This window comes from Prionailurus bengalensis, chromosome A3 (genome assembly GCF_016509475.1).
Source record: "Prionailurus bengalensis isolate Pbe53 chromosome A3, Fcat_Pben_1.1_paternal_pri, whole genome shotgun sequence".
Classification (NCBI taxonomy): Eukaryota; Metazoa; Chordata; class Mammalia; order Carnivora; family Felidae; genus Prionailurus; species Prionailurus bengalensis.
Window position 1 is genome coordinate 43,084,079 of NC_057354.1, and position 24,290 is coordinate 43,108,368.

Genomic DNA, 24,290 nt, shown 5'->3' on the forward strand with positions numbered 1-24,290 from the left:
TGTGAGATCATGCCCTGAGCTGAAGTCGTATGCGCAACCGATTGAGCCACCCAGGTGCCCCTCATTCATTATTTCAACCCACAGAATCAACTGTTAGAACCTGGCCTGGTGCCGGGCCTTTCACTAACAGTGAGGTAGGCCTCAATAAATCTGCGTTGGCTTGTGCTGATGGCTCGCCCTAAGAGCCCTCCTTACAAACCCTGTGGCCCACCCAGCCCTTCTCGCTGGAGGCAGCTGCAGGCTCTGGTCTTTGAACCAAGTCCTAGTTGGCGGTTCCTCCTTGACTCAGCTCTGGAGCAAACTCGACAGGTGGCTGCCTCCAGGACGGTTCGTTCCGCCCTACAGTGAAACCTGGAAGAGGTTGACCCTGATAGATAAGCCCGCTTGTGACTGGGCAGAACAAAGATTTGTTTCCGGAAGGAGGGCAGACCTTCCCAGGGCCCACCCAGCAAAGAGCCCACCAGTGGCCCAGCCAGCCTGTGGCCCCTGAGCTGCTTCTGGGAGAGCACTGGGACTGCATTAGAATTTTCCAGGGAGCAGGCTTTCCATGCCAAGGAGGGAGGGAGGCCACGGGCCTCCACAGAGAGGGCGGTTTCTGCACAGCCCACACTGCCACAGTGGGGGTCAGGAGGGGAAAACCCACGGGAAGCCAAGAAGCTGGGAAATCCCTTCTCTGGCCCTGTCTGGCCAAGCAGCAGGGAGTCCTCAGGAGCCTCCCATCATGGGACATTTCCGGCCAGCCTCCTGGGGTTTTCACTGTAATGCAGAAGATCAAAATTCTCAAACCCACACAGCAGTGTTTTTAAAGGGTCCATAAGTTAATGGACAAATGACCCATATTTAACAGTCTTGGAGTTAGGCCTGCATCAAGGAAGCAAATTCAGAATGAGAGCCCTTCCTAAGTCACCTCCACCAGCAGGCAGGCCCACCTCAAGGCCCAAAGAGCTTTCCCTCCTAATTCGCCCTCCCCAGGCCCCTGGGGACACAGCCACTTGGGGGGGCGAGGGGGGCACCCACTACTGGCTCAGAGCATTTCTGGATTCGTCCATCAGAAAGGCTACCAATGCCCAAAATGTTTTCTAAAATATTCTCAACATGGTGAGTCTCTGTCTTCTGAAAGTCCATTTGGATTTTGGGAAGAATGAAGTTATTTAGAGCAAAGTCTTATGAATATGATGGGTGATCAAGTTATGCAACATGATCTTTTACGGAACTTTTTGGTCAAGTGTAATAGACACACAGAGAGGTGCACAAATCATAAACTAGCCCCTCGGAGAGTTTTCAGAAATAGAATACCACCAGGTGACCACCGCCCAGATCAACAACAGAATATTGCCACCAGCTCAGAGGCCCCTCATGCCCCTTACAAGCAGGTTTACGTCCCCTATATCTGTCGTGCTGACATCAAGTGCAGACATTGTTTAGACTATTCTTGAACTTGATATAATGGGTATCTGCCATATGTACACTTCTGTGCCCAGCTGTTTCCATGTTACGTGGGATTCACGTGTGCTATTCATGTATGGTTCGTGTATAATATTGCAGCTATACAGTAATGGCTGCTGTGTAGTACTTCATTGTACGAATAGACTAATATGTTCATTAACTATTGCAAATAATACTACTGAGAACATTCTTGTACATGTCTTTTCAGGAGTTGCCAGAAATCTAGATTTTCGTGTGAGGTCTCCCAACTTTTTAATGTTGTAACAAATTCAAAGAGTTTGAAAGACACTGTGCAGGGCAAAGCATGTTGGTAACTGTAATCTGCCTTCCAGTGAGGAATTTGCTACCGCTGGTGAGCTAAACAATGCTTAGAGAGCCCAGCCATGATCGGAGGATGAAGGAAGGGGAGGAAGGTTTCAGAAAAGTGTGATCCCTGAGTGGGGTCTCAAGAAGGAGAAGCCTGGGAAGAAGGTGGGGAAAGAAGAGGAAGGGAATTTCAGGCAGAGGAAGAGGTAACAGGCTGACCCATGCGGGGGGAATAACAAGAGATCCTTGGAGTTTGGGGCCATGGTGTATCTGGAGTGTGGGGATGGAGACTTCTCCACAAAGATGAGAGTGTCAATGACAGTCCACTATATGCCAGGCACAGTATTAAGTACCCATGTGCATTTTTCATTGCATTGTCATAACAGACGTTAGAATCATTGTTTGCTTTGTATATGGAGAGAATAAGACACAGAGAGGTTAAGTTATTTGCCCAAAGTCACACAGCCAGTAAGTGGAGGAGCTTGGACTTGGAGCCTTATTGCAGCTAAGGTGAGGTGGGGCCAAATCAGGCAATACCTCATGTGTTACTCCTGCATCTTTGAATTTATTCTGACCTTAATGGGAGACTCTGGAGGGTTTAAGCAGGGAGGCCATGTCACTATGACCACAGCACAGAGAAGGCAGAGAGAGGGAAGGTGGGATCGGAGGTGATTGCAGGAATCCAGGTAAGAAATGGCAAGGTCTCAGCTAGGACAGTGTTAGGGCATGAAACCCAGGAGAGAGATTTAGGAGATATTCTGTAAGCCACTGCCCTCCTTCCCAGGATTTGGGGACTGATTGGAAGTGGAGGAGTGGAGTGGAGCAAGAAACAGGTTTGTAGGAGAAGGTGACAAGTTCTATTCTGGACACATTGAACTGGAGGTGTCTGTGCAGTGTCTGAGGGCCAAAGTTTCATAAGCTAATGGCCCTGTGGTTCTGGAGTCAGGAAGAAAATTGGGGCAAGAGATGAGCCTTGGGGGTCACCAGGATACAGGTTGAAGGCACAGGCGGAGGAGAGGATGGTGAGAAAAGAACAGAAGGTGGGACATAAGTGGGGGGAACTGCAAGGGTTTAGGAGCAAGAGGGTGTAGAGGGACACACTCAGACAACCAAGAAGGAGCAGTCAGAGGTATGGTGGGGACATTGCAAGAATAGTTCCATAGGCCATCGAGAGAGGAGAGAGGGTCCAAAAGGCAGCATCAATTCTTCGGAGGCCAAGCAAGAAAATTACCAACAAGTGCCCATGAGGTATGGCCACAAGGGCACCACTGGTAACCTTAGTGGGGTCCCTTCAGTGGGGACTCCCACAGGAAGATTGGGGTGCACTAGGGAGGGAAGAGGAGGTGAAGGAGAGGGAAATGATTAAGAAGCACACAGACCAGAAGCTTGCCTCACCCAGGGCCCCTTGGGAAGCTTTGATGCTGGAGGCCCTTCATCTTTCAGTTCGAAGCCATGTTTGATGGGTTTTATTAATACACATGTGTTTGTGTATTGACCTCCATCGTTTAACTAGCTTTTGGGAGGAAGCCTTCTCTCTGTTCTTTTACCATCTTCTGGAAGAGTGCTCGCAACTGCTTACATTGCATATGATTGTGCATACCATCTCTCGGTCCAATTCCAGGCTCAAAGTTCTTCTGGTTTTAAACTCTTATGATGGTGGACAGGGGTGGGCGGGATCCATACCTTTCAACTCTTCACATCACATGAAGTGATCTAGAATGGCATGTCCACATCCAGCCTGGGACAGCCACCATGCACTGCATTGCTCCTGTCAGGTCCAGCCTCTGCCATCAGTGGCTTGAGAAGGAAGGCAAGGTGTTAGAAAATTCAACTCAGTGACACATGTCCTCACTCACCAATTTGTGAATGCAGGCCAGAGGAGCAAGAAGCAGAGCAGGTAACAGAAAGGACCCTCTAATTGAGTTGGCATGGGGGAAAATGCATTTATCTAAGTGTCATCCTTTGGAGAGATACTTCACTATTGGCTTTGACTTCAATGGCTGATACATGAGACCAATCACCTAGGGATATCCTAATAAACATTCATTCATTCATTCATTCAGCCAACAAATATTTATTAAGAACTGTTGTAGTTTTGTTTAACAGCTACAAATTATTTTACATTCTTCTCATTAACATAGGCATGTAGAGTCCCATATTTAACAGCTTTGACCAACAGAATGTGGTAGAAGCTCTGCTTTGTAACTTCTGAGGCTACAAAGCTTTTGCCCAGTTCACATAAAGCTAAACCACCATATAAAGAATCTGATGACCCTGAGATTACCAGGCGGGGCTCCACCAAACCTTCTCAGGTGAGCCCCACCTCCCAACTATTCCAACCCAGGCATCAGGTACATGAGTGAGGATGACCTCTTGGAAGTAGATTGTCTAACCCCATCTCAGCCTTTTGAGATACTCCCAGCCACTCTAGCCTTCCCTGCTGAGGCCCCAGACATTGTGACACAGAGACAGGCTATCCCTGAGGGGTCCTGTTTGATTCTGTGGGCATAATTAAATGTTATTGTTTATGGGAAGGCCATTCTGCATAATGGATAAGAATTATCTGGGATAAGAACCTATTGTGTATTAGGTGCTATTCCAGGCACTGCAGATAAGCAATAAACAAGATAGGCAAAGTCCTATGTGGGGCTAACGTGCCACCTGGGAAAGACAGATAATGTAAACAAATAGTAACTCAATGATCCAGAAAAATAAAACCAGGGAATATAACAGTGATTGCCAGTCTACATTTGGGGGTGATAGGTCCAGGGAAGGTCTATCAGAGGAGCTGATATTTGGACTGAAAGCTGAATGATAACAGAAAGAATGGGAACAGCAAGTAAAAAGGTGCTAAGGATACTAAAAGAGCAGACAGAAGCCAGTGAAAGTGGAACGTGGTTAAGGAAGGGTATAAATGGAGGAGACGAGGCCAAAGAGATAGGTTGGGTCAGTCCAGCAGGACCTTGTGGACCATGGTGAGGAGGCTGGATTACATCCTAAGAGTAAGTGACATGATCTATACATTAAAAAGTTGGTTCTGACTGCTGTGTAAGGAATGAATTATAGAGGAACAAGAGAGGAAGCAGGAACACCAGCAAGGAGCCATGGTAGTAATCCAGGTCAGAGATGATGTTGGCTGGGACAAGGAGGTCATATTGGAGATGGTGAGAAGCAGATGAAATGAGGCTGTGTTTCCGAGGTAGAGCAGACAGCTCTCAGTAATGGGATGATTATCGAAAGCAAGAGACAAGGAAGAATCAAGGACAATTCCTGGATTCCCTATGTCCATCTTGGATTCTGTTCTAGGTATTGTGGATGTTGTTTTGTGGAGATTCTGGATTCTGTTATATTCCTCTGAAGAATATTGATGCTTATTTGTCTGTTTGCTTACTTGTTTTATAAAGCAGTAAACTTGCCCAGACTCAAACTGTAGACTCTGCCTTTTGGGAAGTTGTTCAAATCTCAGTTCAGTTTTCCTGGCTTTGGCTGGGCTGTTGGAAGTCTTTTCCATACATGCATGGTTCAGGGATCAGCCAGAGATGTGGACAGAGTTAGTACACAGAATATAGGGCCAATCCTCTCTTTTCTGGGGTTCTCCCCTCCCTCTTAACAGCTATACTTGCCCAGACCCTGTCTTCTGGTTCTTTCAGCCAGAAAGACTGCAGATTTTCTACTGGAGATTTAGCTACCCTATGTAGTTCAGGCTGGGAACTGCCTTCAGGTGAAAGTCATAGAAATAAAAAATAGAAGTAAAAAATAGAAATAAAAAATGCCATTCCTTTATTCCAAGTGCATAGCCCCTTCCTGTTTCTGCCTGCTTTTTTTCACTCTCCAATACATTCAGGTAGGGTTTTTAAAAATTAAACTTTATATTTTGAGATGATTTTATTTTTTTCACATTTAATAATTTATTTATTTTTTAATTTACATCCAAGTTAGTTGGCATATAGTGCAACAGTGATTTCAGGAGTAGATTCCTTAGGGCCCCTTACCCATTTAGCCCATCCTCCCCCACAACCCCTCCGGTAACCCTCTGTTTGTTCTTCATATTTAAGAATCTCTTATGTTTTGTCCCCCTCCCTGTTTTTTAATTATTTTATATTATATTATATATATATTTATGTATATTATATACTTTTTTATATTTTTATATTATTTTTGCTTCCCTTCCTTATGTTTTGCATCTTAAAGTCCTCATATGAGCGAAGTCATATGATATTTGTCTTTTCCTGACTGACTAACTTTGCTTAGGATAATACCCTCTAGTTCCATCCACGTAGTTTCAAATGGCAAGATTTCATTCTTTTTGATTGCCAAGTAATACTCCATTGTGTGTGTGTATATATATATTATATATATCTACATATATATATATACACATATATATATACATAATATATATATACATATATACATAATATATATAATATATACATAATATACATATATATACATAATATATATACATATATACATAATATATATATAATATATACATAATATATATATGTATGTATGTATATACCACATTTTGAGATTATTTTAAAATCATATAAAGTTGTAAGAAGTAACAGAGATATCCTTTGTACCCTTTACTCAGTTTCCCCCAATGGCAACATCTTGTAAAACAGTGAAATAGCACAACCAAAATATTGACATTGAGATAGTCAAGATACATAACATTTCCATCACTACAAGGGTCCTTCGTCATTGTCCTTGTATAGCCATACTCCCTGCCCTCCCACCTACATCCCTTCCTTAGCTCCTGGTCACCACTTATTAGTTGTTCATTTCTAAAATTTCATCATTTCAAAAATGTTATATAAGTGGAATCATACAGTATATAACCTTTTGGGGAATTTTTGTGTTTGTTTTTGTTTTGTTTTTGCCCAACATAATTTCCTGGAGATCCATCCAAATTGCACGTATCAATAGTTCATCCCTTTATTCCATGGCAGAGATGTATCATAGTTGTTTTTTTTGTTTTGTTTTGTTTTGTTTTTGACCATTCACCTATTGAAGGATACCTGGGCTGATTCCAGTTTTTGGCTATTATAAATAAAGCTGCTATGAATATTTATATATAGGTTTTTGTGTGGACAAAAGTATTCATTTCCCTGGGATAAATGCCTAGGAGTGCATTGCTGGGATGTATGGTAGTTACATGTTTCACTTTTATTTGTTTATTTTTTAAAATGTTTATGTTTATTATTTTTGAGAGAAAGAGACAGGTGTGAGCAGGGAAGGAGTAGAGAGAGAGACACAGAATCTGAAGCAGGATCCAGGCTCTGAGCTGTCAGCACAGAGCCTGAGGCGGGGCTTGAACTCACAAACCACAATATAAAAACCTTAATCAAAGTCAGTTGCCTAACAGACTGAGGCACCCAGACACCCCTCATGTTTAGCTTTTAAAAGAAACTGCCAAGGGTTCCTGCGTTGCTCAGTTGGTTGAACGTCCAACTCTGGATTTCAGCTCAGGTCATGAGATGGAGCCCTGCGTTGGGCACCCTCCTGGGCATGGAGTCTGCTTGGGATTCTCTCTCCCCCCTCTCTCTCTGCCTCTCCCCTGCTTGTGCTTGTGTTCTCTCTCTCTCTTTCTCTCAAAAAAAAAAAAAAGAGAGAAAGAAAGAAGAACGGAAAAAGAAAAGAAAGAGAAAGAAAGAAAGAAAGAAAGAGAACTGACAAACTCTCGTCTAGCATGGCTGCACCATAACACATCCCACTAGCTGTGAATGAGGGATCCAGTTACTCTGTATCCTCACCAGCATTTGGCCTCATTACAATTTCTTATTTTAGTCATTCTGATAGGTATATAATGATATCTCATTGTGATTTTAACTTGCATTTCCCTAATGGCTAAAGATATTGAGCATCTTTTCATGTGTTTATTTGCCATCTGTGTATCCTCTTTGGTTAAATGTCTGTTCATTTCTGAGCTTAATCTTTTGGAAAGGAAAGCAACACATGTAATTCTAATATTTGTGTTCCCTGCAAGGCTCCACATTTTCAGGTGTTTCATCTTCCATCAGCTGAGGCTGGCATAGCAGAGCATTGTTGCTTCTAGGGTTCAGAAGATGATCATGGGTGTAAATCACCCATCAGATCAGAGAGAAGATTGGGGATAAAGGAGGGAGAAAGCCAAATTTGTGGTGTCCTTAAAGAGAGAACTATGGATGGGATTCTTTCTCTCTTCACCTCTCTTTTTTTCTAACCAGAGCAGAGGGTCCTGACCCACTTCTCAGAGTCCCATCCCTTCTATATCCTCCTGAGGCATCCCCTCTCACAGCCTCTCTCAAAGCCACAAAAAGCTGATCACACCATGTTGTACCTAGTAGGTGCTGCATAAATATTTGGGCTTGGTGGATTTGGTCTCATTGGAATCAATGGTGTGCACATGACAGGAAACCCAGTTAGAGCTTGCCTGGCCCAGAGCAGGAATTTGTTGGAAGGAGTCATTTCTGAGGTGTCTCAAGTTAGTGCAGGAAGAGCAGGAAGGAGTCTGGGTCTTGGGCAGCTGGAATCCATAATCCAATCCATCACTACTCTCTCTCTGTCTCTGTCTCTCTCTCTGTCTAGCAGCTTTATTCCCTCTGAGCACAGACTTCAACTTTCACAATGCAGGGAACATGGTTGCCTCTAGCCCTTACGCCCATGGCATCCAGAAACAGAGGGTCTGATCTTTAAGTTGTAGGGTTGGTTTTTTATGTTTATTTAGAGAGAGAGAGACAGGGCAGAACATGCACAAGCAGGGAAGGGGATGCATAGGGAATCCCAAGCAGGCTCCACACTGATCATGTGGATTTCACTCACCCTAAGATCATGACTTGAACTGAAATCAAGGGTCAGATGCTTAACTGACTGAGCCACCCAGGTGCCCCTAGTTGTAGTTTATAAAGTCCTGGAGGAAGGTAATGGTGGACTCAGTGGGGACCAGGAGGTGGGCCATCATGACTGGCAGTAGAGAAGGGAAAGTTTATCAAAGTGGGAAGGATTTGTAGACTCAATCATTAGATGCCCCCTCCAAGTTTACTGCCAACTTTGAGGGTTCAAATGAGACCATTGAAAGGCCCACAAAGCTCCTGCTTTCCTTTGCTCTTCTCACCTCCCAACCTGTAACATCTGCTGGACTCCAACCCAAATCCCACCCAAGCCTGGGAGCCCATTCAGCCAGCCTCCTCTGTGACCTCCTTCCTGGGGTTACTCAAACTTTTGATGACTTCTTCTGCGAGTTAGGGTCATGCTAGCTGCCATAACAAATAAACCCCTGCAACACAGTAGGTTACACAGTACAAGATTTTTCTGGCTCACTTGAAAGTGGAATGTGTGTGTTTGAAGTTGAGGTTGCTTTCCACATGTTAATTTGGGGATCTAAATCCTCTTTCCATCTTGTGGCTCCACCTCTCCCTGCCTCAGAGTCCTTGACATTCAGCCAGGAAGATGGGAGAGAGATAGAGAAAACACACCCACTTCTTAACCACCTCACTTCTAGTCACATTCTCATTGGTGGGGACTGCTCACATGACCCTTCCAGAATATAAGGGGTTGTGGGAAATGAAGTTCCTGGCTGGATAACTGCTTCTCAGCCATGACTTTATACTATGTAAGGAAGAACATAGGGAATACCTCAGAGATTAGTGCTGGTTTGGTTCCAGACCACCTCAAAAAATGAATGTCACAGTAAAGTGAGTCAAATGAATTTTGGGGTTTCCTAGAGCATATAAAAGTTATGTTTACACTCTACTGTGTAAAGTGTGCAAAATATTAAGTGTGCAATAGCATTATATCTAGAAAACAATGTACATGCCTCAATTAAAAACTATTTTATTACTAAAAATGCTAACCATCAACAGAGCTTTCAGTGAGTTGTAATCACTGGTGGCAAATCACCACAACAAATACAACAACAATGAAAAAGTTTAAAATATTGCAAGAATTACCAAAAAAGTGACAAAGAGACACCACGTGAGCAAACGCTGTTGGAAAAAATGGCACTAAAATACTTGCTCGACACAGGATTGCCACAGACTTTCAATTTGTAAAAAAAAAAAAAAAAACACAGTATCTGTGAAGCACAATAAAATGAGGTATGTGTGTGTTTTGGCAGACCGTTGGTCATCTTGCCACCACCCCCAACCTAGGCAGTCAGCCACCCATAGATGAGTGCCTCATTGTCCTCTGTTCCTGTCTGCTAATCTCAAAGTCCACAACACCTGGAGCCCTGGTCTCTTGTCACGCCCAGAGACCCAACAGGCTGATGGATTCATGAAAGGAGATGGCCAGCCTCACCCGATAGTTTTCTAAAAGCAAATTGGCAAACTGTGGTCTTCCTGCCGGTTGCCTGGCTTTGTAAATGATGCTTTATTGGAACCAGGGTAAGGACTAGGGACAGGTAAGTGAGACGGGGTCAGGCAACAGAAGATTAGGTCATGTCTTCATTTGAAATTTTGACAATTTGTTCATGATGGATTTTTGGAGTTACTTTTGTTTTTTAATAAAAAGTAGCATGTTAGGGATGTCTGGGTGGCTCAATTGGTTAAGAGTCTGACTCTTGGTTTCAGCTCAGATCGTGATCTCATGGTTCGAGAGATCGAGCCCCGCTTTGGGCTCCATGCTGTCAGTGCAGAGTCTGCTTGGGATTCTCTCTGTCTCTCCCTTTCTCTCTGGCCCTTCTCCACTTGTGTTCTCTCTCTCTCTCTCTCTCTTTCTCCTTCTCCTTGTCTCTGACTCAAAATAAATAAATAAACTTTAAAAAGAATAGCATGTTAAAGTATTTTTGATCCCGATTACTGAGTTTCTTGGTGTTTCCTTAAATGTTGCACCCAAGCCAAGTGCATCACTCACCTGCCTGTCATGGTCCTTCCCTCTCTGAAAAGCCTAGCATCTGGGACTGTGCCCAGCCCCAGGTGAGACTGGCATTGAGAGAGAAGGAGGAGGGTCCCTCTGCTGTGTCCTGAAGAAGCATGCCACACTCTTTCCACCCCACCTACCCTGAAGTACTGGAGTCTCCCGCTGCTGCTGGAGGGCCACTGTAGGTGGTGCGAAGGGCCTGGTGAGTCCCGAGAAGGCCTCCCTCCTCTACAAAGCTCCTGCTTCCTCTGAAGATGGCCCTGGGACCCTGCTTATTTCATTTCCCTGGCATCATTTTGAGGTGAGTCCTGAAAGCTTTCAAACTGAAGCCATATCTCATAACAATTTGGTAGAAAGATACAACTGTCACCAGTTTGAAGCTATAGACCTTTTCCAGAGCTATTTGATTTCACTTCACAGCCCCCAGGTTTTGCTCCTTTTTATTTTGCAGCTGATTCTCCCTCCCCCTCTCCTTTCCTCTCCTTCTTTGGTGATCTCCTCCCCTATCACTGTGATTTCCATCCCCTCCAGCCTTGGAGTAGGTGCTGCCTGGGGCTGGGTTGGGAGGAAGAAGGAATGTCTTCATGTGTGATCCAGGCTCTGGCAGTTTCTTTGGTGATCATGGTATGGGGGGAGGTGGCAGCTTGCTTTAAAATGAAAATGAGACTGTTTCACAACCAAGTCAGACACCTTGCATCCTGCATGAGAAGGACCAAAGCCTGGGAAAACCATGTTACCCCTCCCCCAAGAAAACAGGTTCTATGAATTTATGGAAGTTGACCTATGACACACATTCATCCTATGGCCCTGCAGTTGTCTCCCACATGCTGAAGAGAAAAGCAAGAGCCATGTTCAAGAAGGTTCACAGCAGGGGCACCTGGGTGGCCCCATTGGTTGAGCATCCAGCTCTTGATTTTGGCTCAGGTCATGGTCCTGGGGTCATGGGATTGAGCCTTATGGCACTCAGCATGGAGCCTACTTGGGATTCTCTTTTTCTTTCTCTCTCCCTCTAAATTAATTAATTAATTAATTAATAAACAAACAAATAAATGATGGTCCACAGTAGTATGCACCATAATCGCCCCAAACTGGAAACTACCCAAATGTCCATCAACAGTAAAATAGATAAATAAATTGAATAAATAATAACCATAATCCTAAGTAAACGGATAAACAAATAAATGCCATCCAATGGAATACTCTACAGTGGCAAGAATAAACAATCTACAAGTATACACACAGACACTATGTTGAGCAAAAGAAGCTAAACACAGAGCACATGCTGGGTGACCCCAAGTATGTAAGCACAAGAGGGCAAGGTGAATCCCTGTTGTCTGATGATGGCAGCTGCCTTACAAGGTAGAGGCTCCGAGGGTGTGGGGGGCTCTGGGGCTAATATTATGATGGCTCTTGATCTGGGGGTGTGCAGTTTGTGAAAATGTGGCAAGCTGCACACTTAGGCCACATGCATGTTGCTATATATCTGCTATTTTTAAATAAGCCAAAAGCAGGCCCAGCTAGCCTCTTGGACTTTATGAGTGGTGAGGAGGTGTGAGAGGGGAGGAGGGCAGACTGTCTGCAGGCCTCCTGAATGCCCCCCTGTGAGGCAACCACCCTGAAAGCTGGGCTGCCTCCCACACGTGTCCTACCCCAGGGTAGTCACATGGAGCTCCACTCATGACCCCAGAACTCAGCTCCCCAGCCTCCAGTCAAGCCAAGGTTCATGCTCAGTTGAAGCTCAGTGCACCCCAGTCAGTGCTGGGTGGGTGAGCCGTGCCTCTCCAGGAAAGGAGGACATGAGCCCCCGTGAAGCAACACTAAGACAAGGCTGGCTCTCACGTGCCTGCCAGAGCTGCCATGCTCCAGGCCAACGACACCCTTCAGACTAGTTCAGCTCAGCCCCCTATGACCACACCGTGCTCCTCACAGCATCAAGAGAGGCCACTGGGTTGAGGGACAGCTTTCAGTGACACAGTCAGTGAGTGCATATTGAACATTCACTATGTGTCAGGCACTGTGCTAGATGCTGGCAACCCACTCTCGTCCTCACAACCCTGACAGATAAAAAACAAGTACGAAATAAACAAGGTGATTGCTAATTGTGACAACAGAGAGGAGACCCACCCCTAATATTTATGGGCCCCAGACAAGAGTTCAAGTGGGGGCCGCTGGCCTAAGCCCACTCCTTTCCTTTCCTGCTCTAGGCTCTATCCTGCTTCTGAAGGGGATGTGAACAACCCAGATGTACACTTACCTTCCACCCTGTCCTCTCCATAGGTGCAGGAGAAGATACCCAAGAAAGAGAGCCCTGTGCAGCCCTGGCAGCAGGCAGGGGGGCCTTGTGCGTAGAGTTGTATACACTCCTGGGCTCTGGACGAGGGCCCTCCTTTGGCCCCATCCACTCCTTGCCTTGCAGGGAGGAGCATGGAGAGGGGAGGGTGCCTGTTCACTTGGTTCAAATGGCAGAACTGGTCATATTAACTGGGGTAGGAGCCACTTGGGGGAGAGGAGGCGCCATGTGGGTGCCGGTTGTGCAAAGCCCCAGAAAGCATTGTGGGAGGAGGCAGGACGGAGTTTACAGAAAGAAGGCCAAGGCACCTAGAGCGGGGGGAGCTGAGTGGGGCAGACCACGCAGAGAAATGAGGGTTTTATTCTCAGGGCCACGGGACCCATGGGAGGGATCTTTATTTCTTTTGTATCGAGGTATAATTGACACGTAATAAAATGCACCATCAAAAGTGTACAGGTCGATATATTTTATATATGCATACATTCATGAAAACACCAGCAGAGCAAGACACAGAACATTTCCAGTGTCCTAGAGAGCTCCCCTGTGCCCTTCCCAGTCAATAGCCCCTGAAAATAACTACTGTCCTGGCTTACATTGTCAAAGATTGCTTTGCCTAATTTTGATCTTCAAATAAATGAGGTCGTAGGACTCTGGGCTCACGTCTGACTTCATTCACTCCACATTGTCTCTGTAAGATTCACTCATTTTGCCACAGGTAGGGCAGGTCATACATGTGTGGCCGTGTAGTATTCTACTGTGTAAGCTTACTATGACATGCCTATCTATTCTCCTGTGGATGGACAGTTGGGTGGCTCCAGTTGGGGGCTATTAGGAATGAAGCAGCTGTGAACACTCTCGGCTGTCTTTCAGTGGTGCTGGGCGCCCATCTCTGTTGGGCGTATGCCTGGGAGTGGAACCACTAGGTCGTAAGGTAGGTCTGTGTTGCCCTTTGTAGGTCCCATCAAGGAGTTCTTCAAAGTGGTTTGAGAGTCTGATGAAGGGCTTCCCATGGGAGCCTGGCACAACAGGCTGTGTATATAGGAAAGGTCAGGTCAGCTGCTGTGTGAAGAGCCCTAAGGGATCAGAGTGGAGGGAAGGAAACCAGTTAGGGGGTGATGGAATGATCCAGGTAAGCAAGGATGAGACGAAGGTGTGACTGGTAGCAATGGGAATGAGGAAAACACTCTCCCACCTCAATGAGAAGGACACAGCAAGCTCGCTGGCCAAAGCCACACAACATAGAATCAGTCCTTAAACCCAGAGATTCTAACTCAGCCCCACAGAGTCCCTCTCGGCTCAGCACCCCAGCTCTCTTTGAACTGTGCATCGTGTAGCCCCAAGGGCAATGAAGCTGGTATGGGAAATCTCAGAGAGCAAATAGACCTGCTAGGGATAAGCAAAAAATTAGCTCTCCCACCCAGCCTAGAAGTCACTTGAAATCATGTTGTTTTGCTCATTTATTTATGGCCCCTGTTCAGCTTCCCAAACACCCTATCTCCTTGTCTGTTCCCTGGAATCTCTCCGGGGTTGGAAACCCAGTAGCAAACACTGAGAGCTTTCTCAAGCCTTGTTCACACTCTACCCCAGGGACATATGCTACAGACTAGGAAGCTCACTTCCTTGGCACACTTCCTATGGGCAGCCAGTGGTTGCGGTTAGTGTTGCACCCATACAAAGCCAGCACTGAATCTGGGGCATGGCAGGCCTCCTCCACCTATAAAAATCAGAGCCAGGAAATCCCACAATGTACGGTCTTCCTGTAGGGACTGGTGAAAATTTCTCTACTATCTAGACAGCAGGCTAATTGGAGACGAACCACTTTTATTACTCACTTGGTAGGGATGATGACCATCTACATGGCTTTGGGTCCTCTGGAGGTATCAATGCAGGGTATCACTAGGACTCTTTGAGAATGATACAGAAATCCAATTCTAAGTAGCTTTAATAACAACACAAAAAATTCATTGATTTGTGCACCTGAGAAATCTAGAGGTATTGGTTTCAGGAATAGTAGGTTCTGGGTGCTCAAAAATATTATGAGGCTCCAATTCTCTTCATTTTTCATCTTTGCCTTTATCTCTGCACTTTCAAGCTAGTTCTCTTCGTGTAATAGAAAAACATGGCCACCGATAGAACAAGTCAATCTCAGCCAAAAAAGTGGGCCTCTTTACCAGTGTAGTTTTCCAGGGTGGGCTTTCCTTAGACTAACCTGGGTCAGGTGTTCAACTTGAACCAATCACTGTGGTCAAGAGCCTTGATGTGCTGATTGACCATCCTGGAATCAGAGGTGCACTGAGAGGTAAGGAGGGGGCCCTCCAAAGAAAAGTGGGTATGTATTATTTGCAGGAAAAGGGAAAGTAGATGATGAAAAACCATCAAAAAGCAGATTTTAAAATTGTATCTGGTTGCAGGGCGCATGGGTGGCTTAGTTGGTTACGCTTCCGACTTTGGCTCAGGTCATGATCTCACAGTTCGTGAGTTCGAGCCCCACATTGGGCTCTGTGCTGACAGCTCAGAGCCTGGAGCCTGCTTTGGATTCTGTGTCTCTGGACAGAACAAGACAGAGCACAAGCAGGGGAGGGGCAGAGAGGTGGCGGGGGGACACAGAATCTGAAGCAGGCTCCAGGCTCTGAGCTGTCAGCACAGACCCTGATGCAGGGCTCGAATCCACAGACAGCGAGATCATGACCTGAGCCAAAGTCGGATGCCTAACTGAATGAGCCACCCAGGTGCCCCAAAAAGAATTTTTTTAATTGTATCTGGTTGCTTCAAATACCTGCACTTTCCTCTTAGGAAGTTGCTGATAAACTCATTCCAGGTAGCCTGAGAAGAATGGATGGGTGGGTGAATGGATGGATGGATGGATGGGTGGGTAGATGAGTGGGTGGATGGATGGGTGGATGGGTGGATGGGTGGATGGATGGGTGGATAGATGGGTGGGTGGATGGATGGGTGGAAGGATGAACAAATGAACAAACGCACACAGGAACAAATATTTACTAGTTGCAAGAATTTAAGCTACTTGAGAGCAAAAACCTAGCTGAGGACAGGGCACATAGTACTAGGTCAAGGGTGGCAAATGCCTGGCATCACCAAGAGATGACTCTTCTCTTTCCTGTTGAGCTCGGACTGGCCTCAGAATCCTTCTTAACACAACACTCCAGATGAAACTAATCACCATCCTTTTCAAATATGTACATCACTTCCTTCAGAACCTGCTCCAGCTCTTTGGTATTGCTCAACAGAAGTATGCTGACATGAAGTAGGTATCTACCATGGGTTGGGCTCATTTGAACACATCACCTTGTTAAATGAAGGCAATCTGCTGTGTCCCCTTTCCTGTCAGTCCTCCCTTTGCCAAAGTTCCAATGAGTGTTGACATCAATCTATTTCCAGAAAGTGTCCACAGACCTTTAAGATGGTAGCTCTATATGTGAAGCCATCCCAAGACAAGAGACCCCACAGCAGAGGTGTGCTGATACGCATCCAACAACTAGCTCCCCAAAAAGAAAGGTCCCAAGTTGTAGCATTTGCCAACTACTATGGCATAAATTCTCCCACTGTAACCAATTTCAACCTTCCAAACTGAAGCTACTGAAAATAGAACTCAGAAGGGATGTTGACAATCAGCTCTTGAGTGCTGACGTGAGCTAGCTGCGGCACCCCACAGCCTTAGAGGGTGTTGTGTTTCCCAAGGGATTCTAGAACCATGTGAGAATTGACTTTGAGGCTACGTTTCACCAAGAGTCACCCAAGAATATTTGCTTATACTCTAATACAGAAACCTAAGTTCTCTTCTAAAAGTTTGCTACTTCCCAAATCATAGTCAATGTTACTTTAGGCTCCAAAGCAAAATGTGCAGTTAAGGGTGTCGGCTGACTTCATTCCATAAAACCTACTCTGAAGTATTGAATGCCTTCAGCATATCATTCAGTTCCGCTCTTATTCTGTGGTGTTTGCATTTAATCCACTCACCAACAAAACAATAAGTTTTAAAGTCCCCCCCGCCAATTTCATTATTGGAAATGGTAAATAAATGACAAAATAGTATATGACCATGGTGACCTGACTTCAATTATGGTCGGTTCATGACCAATCTTGTTCTGTCTACACCTGACCCATTCTGCACCTCTTGTATTACTCGGAAACAAATCCCAAACATCATCTTTTATCTGCAAGGATGTTAGTAGAAAGCAATACCATTTTAATCTGGAAAACTCATCGAAACTGAGGTGTTAGCAACTGAGGAGGGTCTAAACTATCAGCCTGCTCTGACTTGGTGGAATTTCTCACTGGCTCATAGGCTGAAGAATGATGTCGTGATAGTGCATTATTTCCCCAGTGGGGAAGTGGGGGGTGAAGCTTTTGGGGGTGAGGAGCTGTTAATGGGACCTAAATTACAACCTGTAAACAACTACTGTCCCGGCTGCTTGCAGGGTAATTCTTGTTACTACCCTCAATCAGAGGCTCGCACAAAAGGATATTTGAGTTCAATCCAAAGAATGCTCCCATTCTGTTCCAGCCCTGTAAGTCTCAAGTATCCAGATCTTGTTCCAGTTCAGACTGATTCATTAGAATTTTTTTAAGTGGGGTGGAGAGGGGCAGATGAAGAGCTGCAAAGTTAGGAAAATGGCCAGCCACTCAGAGCTCTCTGATTCCTCTGACTCTGGTGTGTTTGGAGGTCTCCCAGTCTGGGATGCAGCCCCTTGGAGGGAGGGCAGTGGGATACTGCCCTCTGCCCAGCAGTGGTGACAGTCTGGAGGTCCACAAAGCCACATCCCGGAGTTCAACTTGTTTTGTGTGGCTCTTGTAGCGTTTATTTAAAAGATATGGGGATCTTTTGCCAATACTTATCAATTGGGAGGTTTTCCATAAAACTCTTAGAGGCCATCCCAACAGCTTTTCGACCCAGCCTCATGCAAAGCAGGCTGGGGACTCGAGCCCCCACCTCTCCCAGGGATCCAGTGATGGACGGATATTGGTGGAATAAATACCCCATCTTCCTCACACGTAGGGGAGCAGCCTCTACAGCATGTTCTGTGTCAGCCCCCGGGGTCTCCGGCGGCCTGAGCCCCAGCTGTACCCACCCAGGTACACCCCGACTGGGCTTCCTTCCCATGCCTCTCTCCCCCTTCCCCACTCCTCTCCTCCTGCTTCCAGGAAACTTCTCACAAATCATCTGCTTGCACTCAATCCACACTCAATCCTTGTCTGGTGTGGGAGAATTCAATCCCAAGACGCCTTCCACCAACTCCCAGCCCAGGCCTCCTAGCTTATCAGCCTCTAGCCCTCTGGGGCCAGTTCCTCTGAGGGCAGAGCACCACCACCAGCCAGTCATTGTGCAAAAGTGCAGCTAGCCTCAGAGATCAAAGCAGCCTCTGCATTTGGGGAAAATATTGGGTCAAATAGCATGTCATTTCAGAAAAGCTCTCAAGTACAGCATTCCCTGAGCTCTGCAATTACAGCCTCTTTCTCTGCTCACTTTAAATGCCCCTGCAAGCAGCTATTTACTCTCTGGCCCTGGGCACCACTAAAGGGCTCATTCTAAATATATCACGACTAACTCACAACCCTCATTGGCCCAAATGCGTATTTGTGAGTCGCCCAAGCCTGTGGTTGAGTGCTTGCAAGTAAAACCCAGCCACTGTGGGAAGTTCAAAGTGCAGGGAGCAGAGCCCCTACTCCCCGCCCTCCCTCCAGGGAGTTGAGATTCATTGTTAGATTGGCTCCAAGGGCAAGAGCCTCCTAGGGTTTATAACAACATGTCTGAAGCTTTAAAATATGCACCAATAAATATTTGTCAAATACATTCTGAAGCCATACAGGTGGATCCTTTTTCTTTCCTTCTTTCCTTCTCTCTCTTCCTCCCTCCCTTCCTCTCCCCTCCTTTCTTCTTTCTTGCCCTCTTTCCTTCCTTCCTCCCCTCTCTCTCAAGGCATACGCGCCATGCGGTGCCGTTGCTTGTGATGGGCAAAGACTGAAACCGGCCTTTGTGTCCCTGGGCATGGGAGGGTTAATTCCATTAAGTTCTCTCCACCTAATGGGATACTCAGTGGCCTTTTCAGAGGGAGCTTAATGCTCCGAGCTGGAAGTACCTCCAAACGTAGTGTTAAGTGAAAGAAAAGTGTGCACTGTGACTTGTGGGAAAAGGGGGGGGGGGGGGGTACCTATAAAGGCATGCAATGTCTCTGGAAGGATAAACAAGAAACGGCCACCCGGGGTTGCCTCTGGGGAGAAATAAAACACAGAGGACAGAGGGGAGAAAGAAACTTCACTTTGCATGATACATATATGTGTGTGTCTGTGCACACACACACACACACACACACACATTTAATGGAACATCAATAAAAACAGAGAGGAGCCCTGTCCCCTAGTCTGAATCTACTAACCTTGGTGTGCAGTGTCACGATGGGTTTCAGAATCCTGTGTCAGCTCCCTGTCCGGTGTCTGACTCCAAATAGTAACGCATAGGTCCCTCTTGAATAAAGCCAGTGTGGTCCTATGTGTGGCCCCCCATCTCTCTAAATGAGACTGATAACTTTGCCTCCTCCAGGCAGAAGCAACAACAATCAGAAAAAAGAGTTCCAGACAGGACACAGCAGACACCCCTTCATTCATCCAGAACCTATTCGCTAAGCGCCTACTGTGTGTCAGGCAGGGTCCTGGGCTCTGGGGTTACAGCGGAACAAGACAGATAAAACTCTCTGCCCTCACAGGGCTTGTATTCTAACAGAGGAGGAAGGAGGACAGATGATCCCCAAGCTGAATAGAGGTGGTGTGGCTAAGGAGGGGAAACGGCGGGAAAGTGGATAGGAAGTGAGGGGTTGAAATCATCACTGAGAAGGTCAAGGCCTGAGAAGGGAAGGCAGTGGGGCCTGCAATATCGAGGGGGGGGGGGGAGCCAGAGGGGACAGCAGGTGCAGAGACCCTACTGGCTTGAGAGGGGACAAAGCCCTCATTTGTGGAAGGGTCTGTGTGGCCTGGGCACCTGGGGGCGCCCCAGAGGCCTGCTTCCTCCCCTGCTTTGTGCACATAGTACTGGAACGGAATTGGACAAGTCAACCCCTGTACTCAGAGCTGGATGCAGCCAAAAGCCAGAGAGGATGGAAGGCTGTGTTGCTCACCTGGGCAGTCCCAAGGGGGGACGGATGTCCTGCTGCCACTGACCTCTGCCTCCAGATTTAGACCAAACAAGCTCTGGGGACCAAAACAAAAATAAATATTCTGAGAATGCTTTGTCCTGAATATCCCTCCACACAGACGTTCCCAGTGTGGGGTCTTCAGGTCATTCAGCCTGCAAAATAATCCACTGTGAGCCGCCCCTCTCCCCGCCCCCCGCCCCCCGCCCCCCGCCCCCCGCCACGGTGGCTCAGTCTGTTAAGCGTCTGACTATTGGTTTCAGCTTGGGTCATGATCTCACAGTTCATGAGTTCGAGCCCTGCATTGGGCTCTGTGCTGGCAGTGCAAAGCCTCTTGGGATCCTCTCTCTCTCTCAAAGAATTAAAGAATAACAAATTTGAAAAAATAACCCACTGGGAGGAAAGGGATGTAGGGGGGCTCTTAAGAGTCACCAAAGTAAGAAAACCTGTCTCACTTTGTTCAGTGGGTGGTGGGGGCGGGGGGGAACATCTGAGCCCCCTGGACAGACAAGTGTGTTGGTGTCAAGGTAAGCACCCATCTGTGGGGGTACATTCAGTGTAAGGAAATCCCTCCTCCGAGTCCCCTTAAAACCTTTCCCTTTGCTGAAAGATGGGGGGCAGATGCAAGGGGACTTCCTAAGGATGCTGCCTAGAAACTCTACACTTGGGGAAACGCCCAGCAGAAATAAGTGCTTGCGTGGGCATGAGCACCTGAAGGCATGTGCCAGAATATTCATAGTGGCACTGTTCACAACAGCCCCAGACGGGAACCAGACTCTTTCCAGCAGGAAGATATATAAATAACATGCGTACGTTCACACAACAGAACACAACTCAGCAAGAAAAAAATAAACGACATACAGAGGTGCCTGGGTGGCGCAGTCGGTTAAGCGTCCGACTTCAGCCAGGTCACGATCTCGCGGTCTGGGAGTTCGAGCCCCGCTTCAGGCTCTGGGCTGATGGCTCAGAGCCTGGAGCCTGTTTCCGATTCTGTGTCTCCCTCTCTCTCTGCCCCTCCCCCGTTCATGCTCTGTCTCTCGCTGTCCCAAAAATAAATAAACGTTGAAAAAAAAAATTTTTTTTAAATAAAAAAAAATAAAAATAAAAAAATAAATGACATACAGCGATGTATGATTCCATTTACATGAAGGTCAATGGCAGGCAAAACTGACCAATGGTGACAGAGGTCCAGAGTGGTGGCTAATTGGGGAGGGGGTGGGGGTGACTGACTTGAAAGGAGTGTGAGGGAAGCCCTGGGAACTGGGGCGCCCCATACTTTGATCTGGGCCATACAGCTGGGCACACATGTAACATCCGGTGAGTGGCCCACTTCAATTCCTGCACGTACTGTCTACAGTAAGGGCCAATGAAAAAGCCAAAAGCAAAACAAAGAGTAAAAACATAAAAATAGGGGCACCTGAGTGGCTCAGTCGGTTAAGCGGCTGACTTCGGCTCAGGTCATGATCTCACAGTTCATGGGTTCAAGCCCTGCATCCGGCTCTGTGCTGACAGCTCAGAGCCTGGAACCTTCTTCAGATTCTGTGTCTCCCTCTCTCTCTGTGCCTCCCCTGCTCGCACTCTGTCTCTCTCTCTCTCTCTCAAAAATAAATAAAGATTTAAAAAAACCATAAAAATACAGACAGAAAAGGGGGAAGAGGTAGCCCAGAGCTGCCTGCTTTTCTTGAACTACTAGGGATTCCCTAAAAGGCTTGCAGGGGAGGGGGTCCCTTTTCTCTCCACCCACCCTGCCCCCCGCTTCAGCCCAGCCCAGCCCATGGCCACCTCCAGCCCCCAGTGGGTCCCTCCACCGTCCCTCTGGCACCCACCCCACCCATTGTTTACAGGGCCATCAGAGATCACATGTGACCTACTTAGGGACCTGAAACAGACTCTGTAGGGGAGAGGGAGATGGGGTGTAGGGATGGTGGGGTATCTTCCCAAAACATGAATCTGCACAGGCCACTCCTGTGGTTGACTCTCCTCAATGACTTGCCTTTGTCCTCAGGATAAAATCTCAACTCCTTAATATGGTTTACAGGTCCTTCCAGGTCCGACCAGAGGCCCCCCTCCTCCTATCCCACCACCCTTTCCCTGACAGAACGGACATCAGGTCCCTAACCGGGTCACGGGAGCTTGCTCCCACTTTCCCAGTGCTCCACCAGCCTCAGCAACTGCCCCAGTGCTCCTCTGCTGGTCCTGCAGCTCTGTCAGCACCGCTTACCCTCCTGGGGCCACAGCCTTAGAGTGTTCATGGTACCAGTGTACAACCACCTGTCCGGGGGTCTATATCTCCTGCCAGATGAAGTCCCAGGAGGGCAGGGACACACCTGGAAGGGCTGCTGTCATGCATGCCATAATGCGTGGGAAATGCCTAGTGAGTACCCAGTGAAATTAACATTTAACTTGATAAATGTTAATTTCCCTGCCCTGGATCCGGATGGGAGTGCAGGGAAGGGCTGAGGGTGTAGGGATTGGCTCTGGGGATCGTGGAAGGGCTTGGGGGGCTGAGGTGAGGGCCAGGCAGGCTTTTGGGATGGGCTGTAAGCCTCTCTCCCTTTGGGTTCTCATCCACTTAGACTTCTCTCCCTGTCCCAGGGCGAAGAAGAAAGGCCTAGAATGAGTCACTGGGGGGAGCTTTGGGAAGATTCTTTATATCTTTCTTCACTTCTGTGCTTCAAGTGCCCACAAGCCCCTTTACGTGGTGGCCACTGGCCTTCAGCCTGTGCCCCACCCACCCCCACCGTACCAAATGCTGGCTGTGCCCCTACTTGGGGCTCATCACATTGGGACAGATGGCTGTGCTCTTGAGATTCTTCTGGTGGATTTGGCAAAAGATTACTTACTGGATGAGTTTCAGAGACTGCCCCTTCCTCGTGACATGCCAAGGTGGGAGATGCTGGTCAGTGGCCTCTAGCTCCCCTCCCCTCCTGGCCTCTGATGGCCAAACAAGACAGGGAGGGAGGAGGTGAGAGATAAGGCAGTGGGAAGGAGACCACTCCAGTTGCTGCCCCATCCCCTTGATGCCTTTACTTTCTGACAACTTATTCCTGCCCTTCTCCTTTCTTCTGTCTCTCCTCTCCCTGTCTGGGTTCTTAGATTTTCTTCTGAAAATACAAATCCAAGTCAACTATCTTGGAATACGCTGACTCCAAGAAAAATGTGTTGAAGGGGGTGGAAACGACTCAGAAGGTAGTTGAGAGTCTCAAGTTGGGTGAGCCTCCCAAAGAGGCTAAAGTCCCCAAGACACATGAGTCCCCAAGGCGGCCAAGATCTACGTGTTGGTCAAGACAACACACAGGCCTGAGGATGAGCCGGGCCGTGGGGGACCGCTGCTGCTGTCACCCCCAAAGAGCATCCGGTCTGTGTGCATACTCACGCCTCAGCCTAGCAACCCAGCTGGCAACTGTGCAGCTGGAAGCCAGCACCATGCCCTTGTCCCTAACACACCTCCTACCCCCCTGATCCCCCTGAACCATTCCTTCCTCCATTCGCGTGTTCACCATTTATTCCCAGCCCCTCGCACTTGGTCTGATGCAAGTAGATGCCCAATGATATGTGATGAATGGATGGATGGATGGACCTATCTGGAAGGTTGTTGTAGCAAACCTGGACGCCCCACCCTTATTTGTAGGGCTTTACCAATTCCATCTGCCAGTGTCTGTCTCTCTTTACACAAAAGCTTTTTCTAAAGCCTCAGAAAGCTGCCCTGCCTGTGAGCACCCCTGCCCCCCGCCCCCCGCCCCCCGCCAGAGTTTCCCACACCATTGAGCTCTGATTGCCCCCAGAGCTAACCTACTCTGTGACATACCTGTACTGGCCCCTTCCCTTCCCTGTCCACTCCCCTGGGGCCTCCCCAGTGTCAGAGTCTCACAGAGCACCTCCCAAATAAATGACTTACCGTTAAATCCTTGTCCCAGGCTCCAATAGCAGGACTTCTCTTGGACATACAGCCCCCAACGCTGCATAAAGCTGAATTTGGGCCTCCAACGCCAGGCCCTGGACCCGTGCCCAGATGTCCACAGAGCACACAGCGGGCGGGTGTCGGAAAGGACAGAGCCGGCGAAGATTCACAAACAGAAGGGCCGTGACTGCCAAACTGAGAGAAGCAGCCAGGATTCCAGGGGTAAAGGAAAATATGAGGCCACAGGGACACAGTAAAGAGTGACAAAAGCAGAAATTAAAGTTGGAAATGAAAAGACCTCTACGGAACTGTGCCAGATGCCTGGAGGGGGACTCTGTCCCTCCCTCTGTTCTGGCTT

The 24,290-nt window shown here is 47.4% G+C and overlaps 1 long non-coding RNA gene across 1 annotated transcript; it reads right to left on the minus strand.

Moving 5' to 3' along the window:
* LOC122496598 lies at positions 1 to 24,290 on the minus strand. Its single transcript, XR_006300873.1, has 3 exons — positions 23,930 to 24,290; positions 20,017 to 20,089; positions 1 to 3,549 (listed from the first exon to the last, which is right to left on the minus strand). It is a non-coding gene; the product is annotated as an uncharacterized LOC122496598 (long non-coding RNA).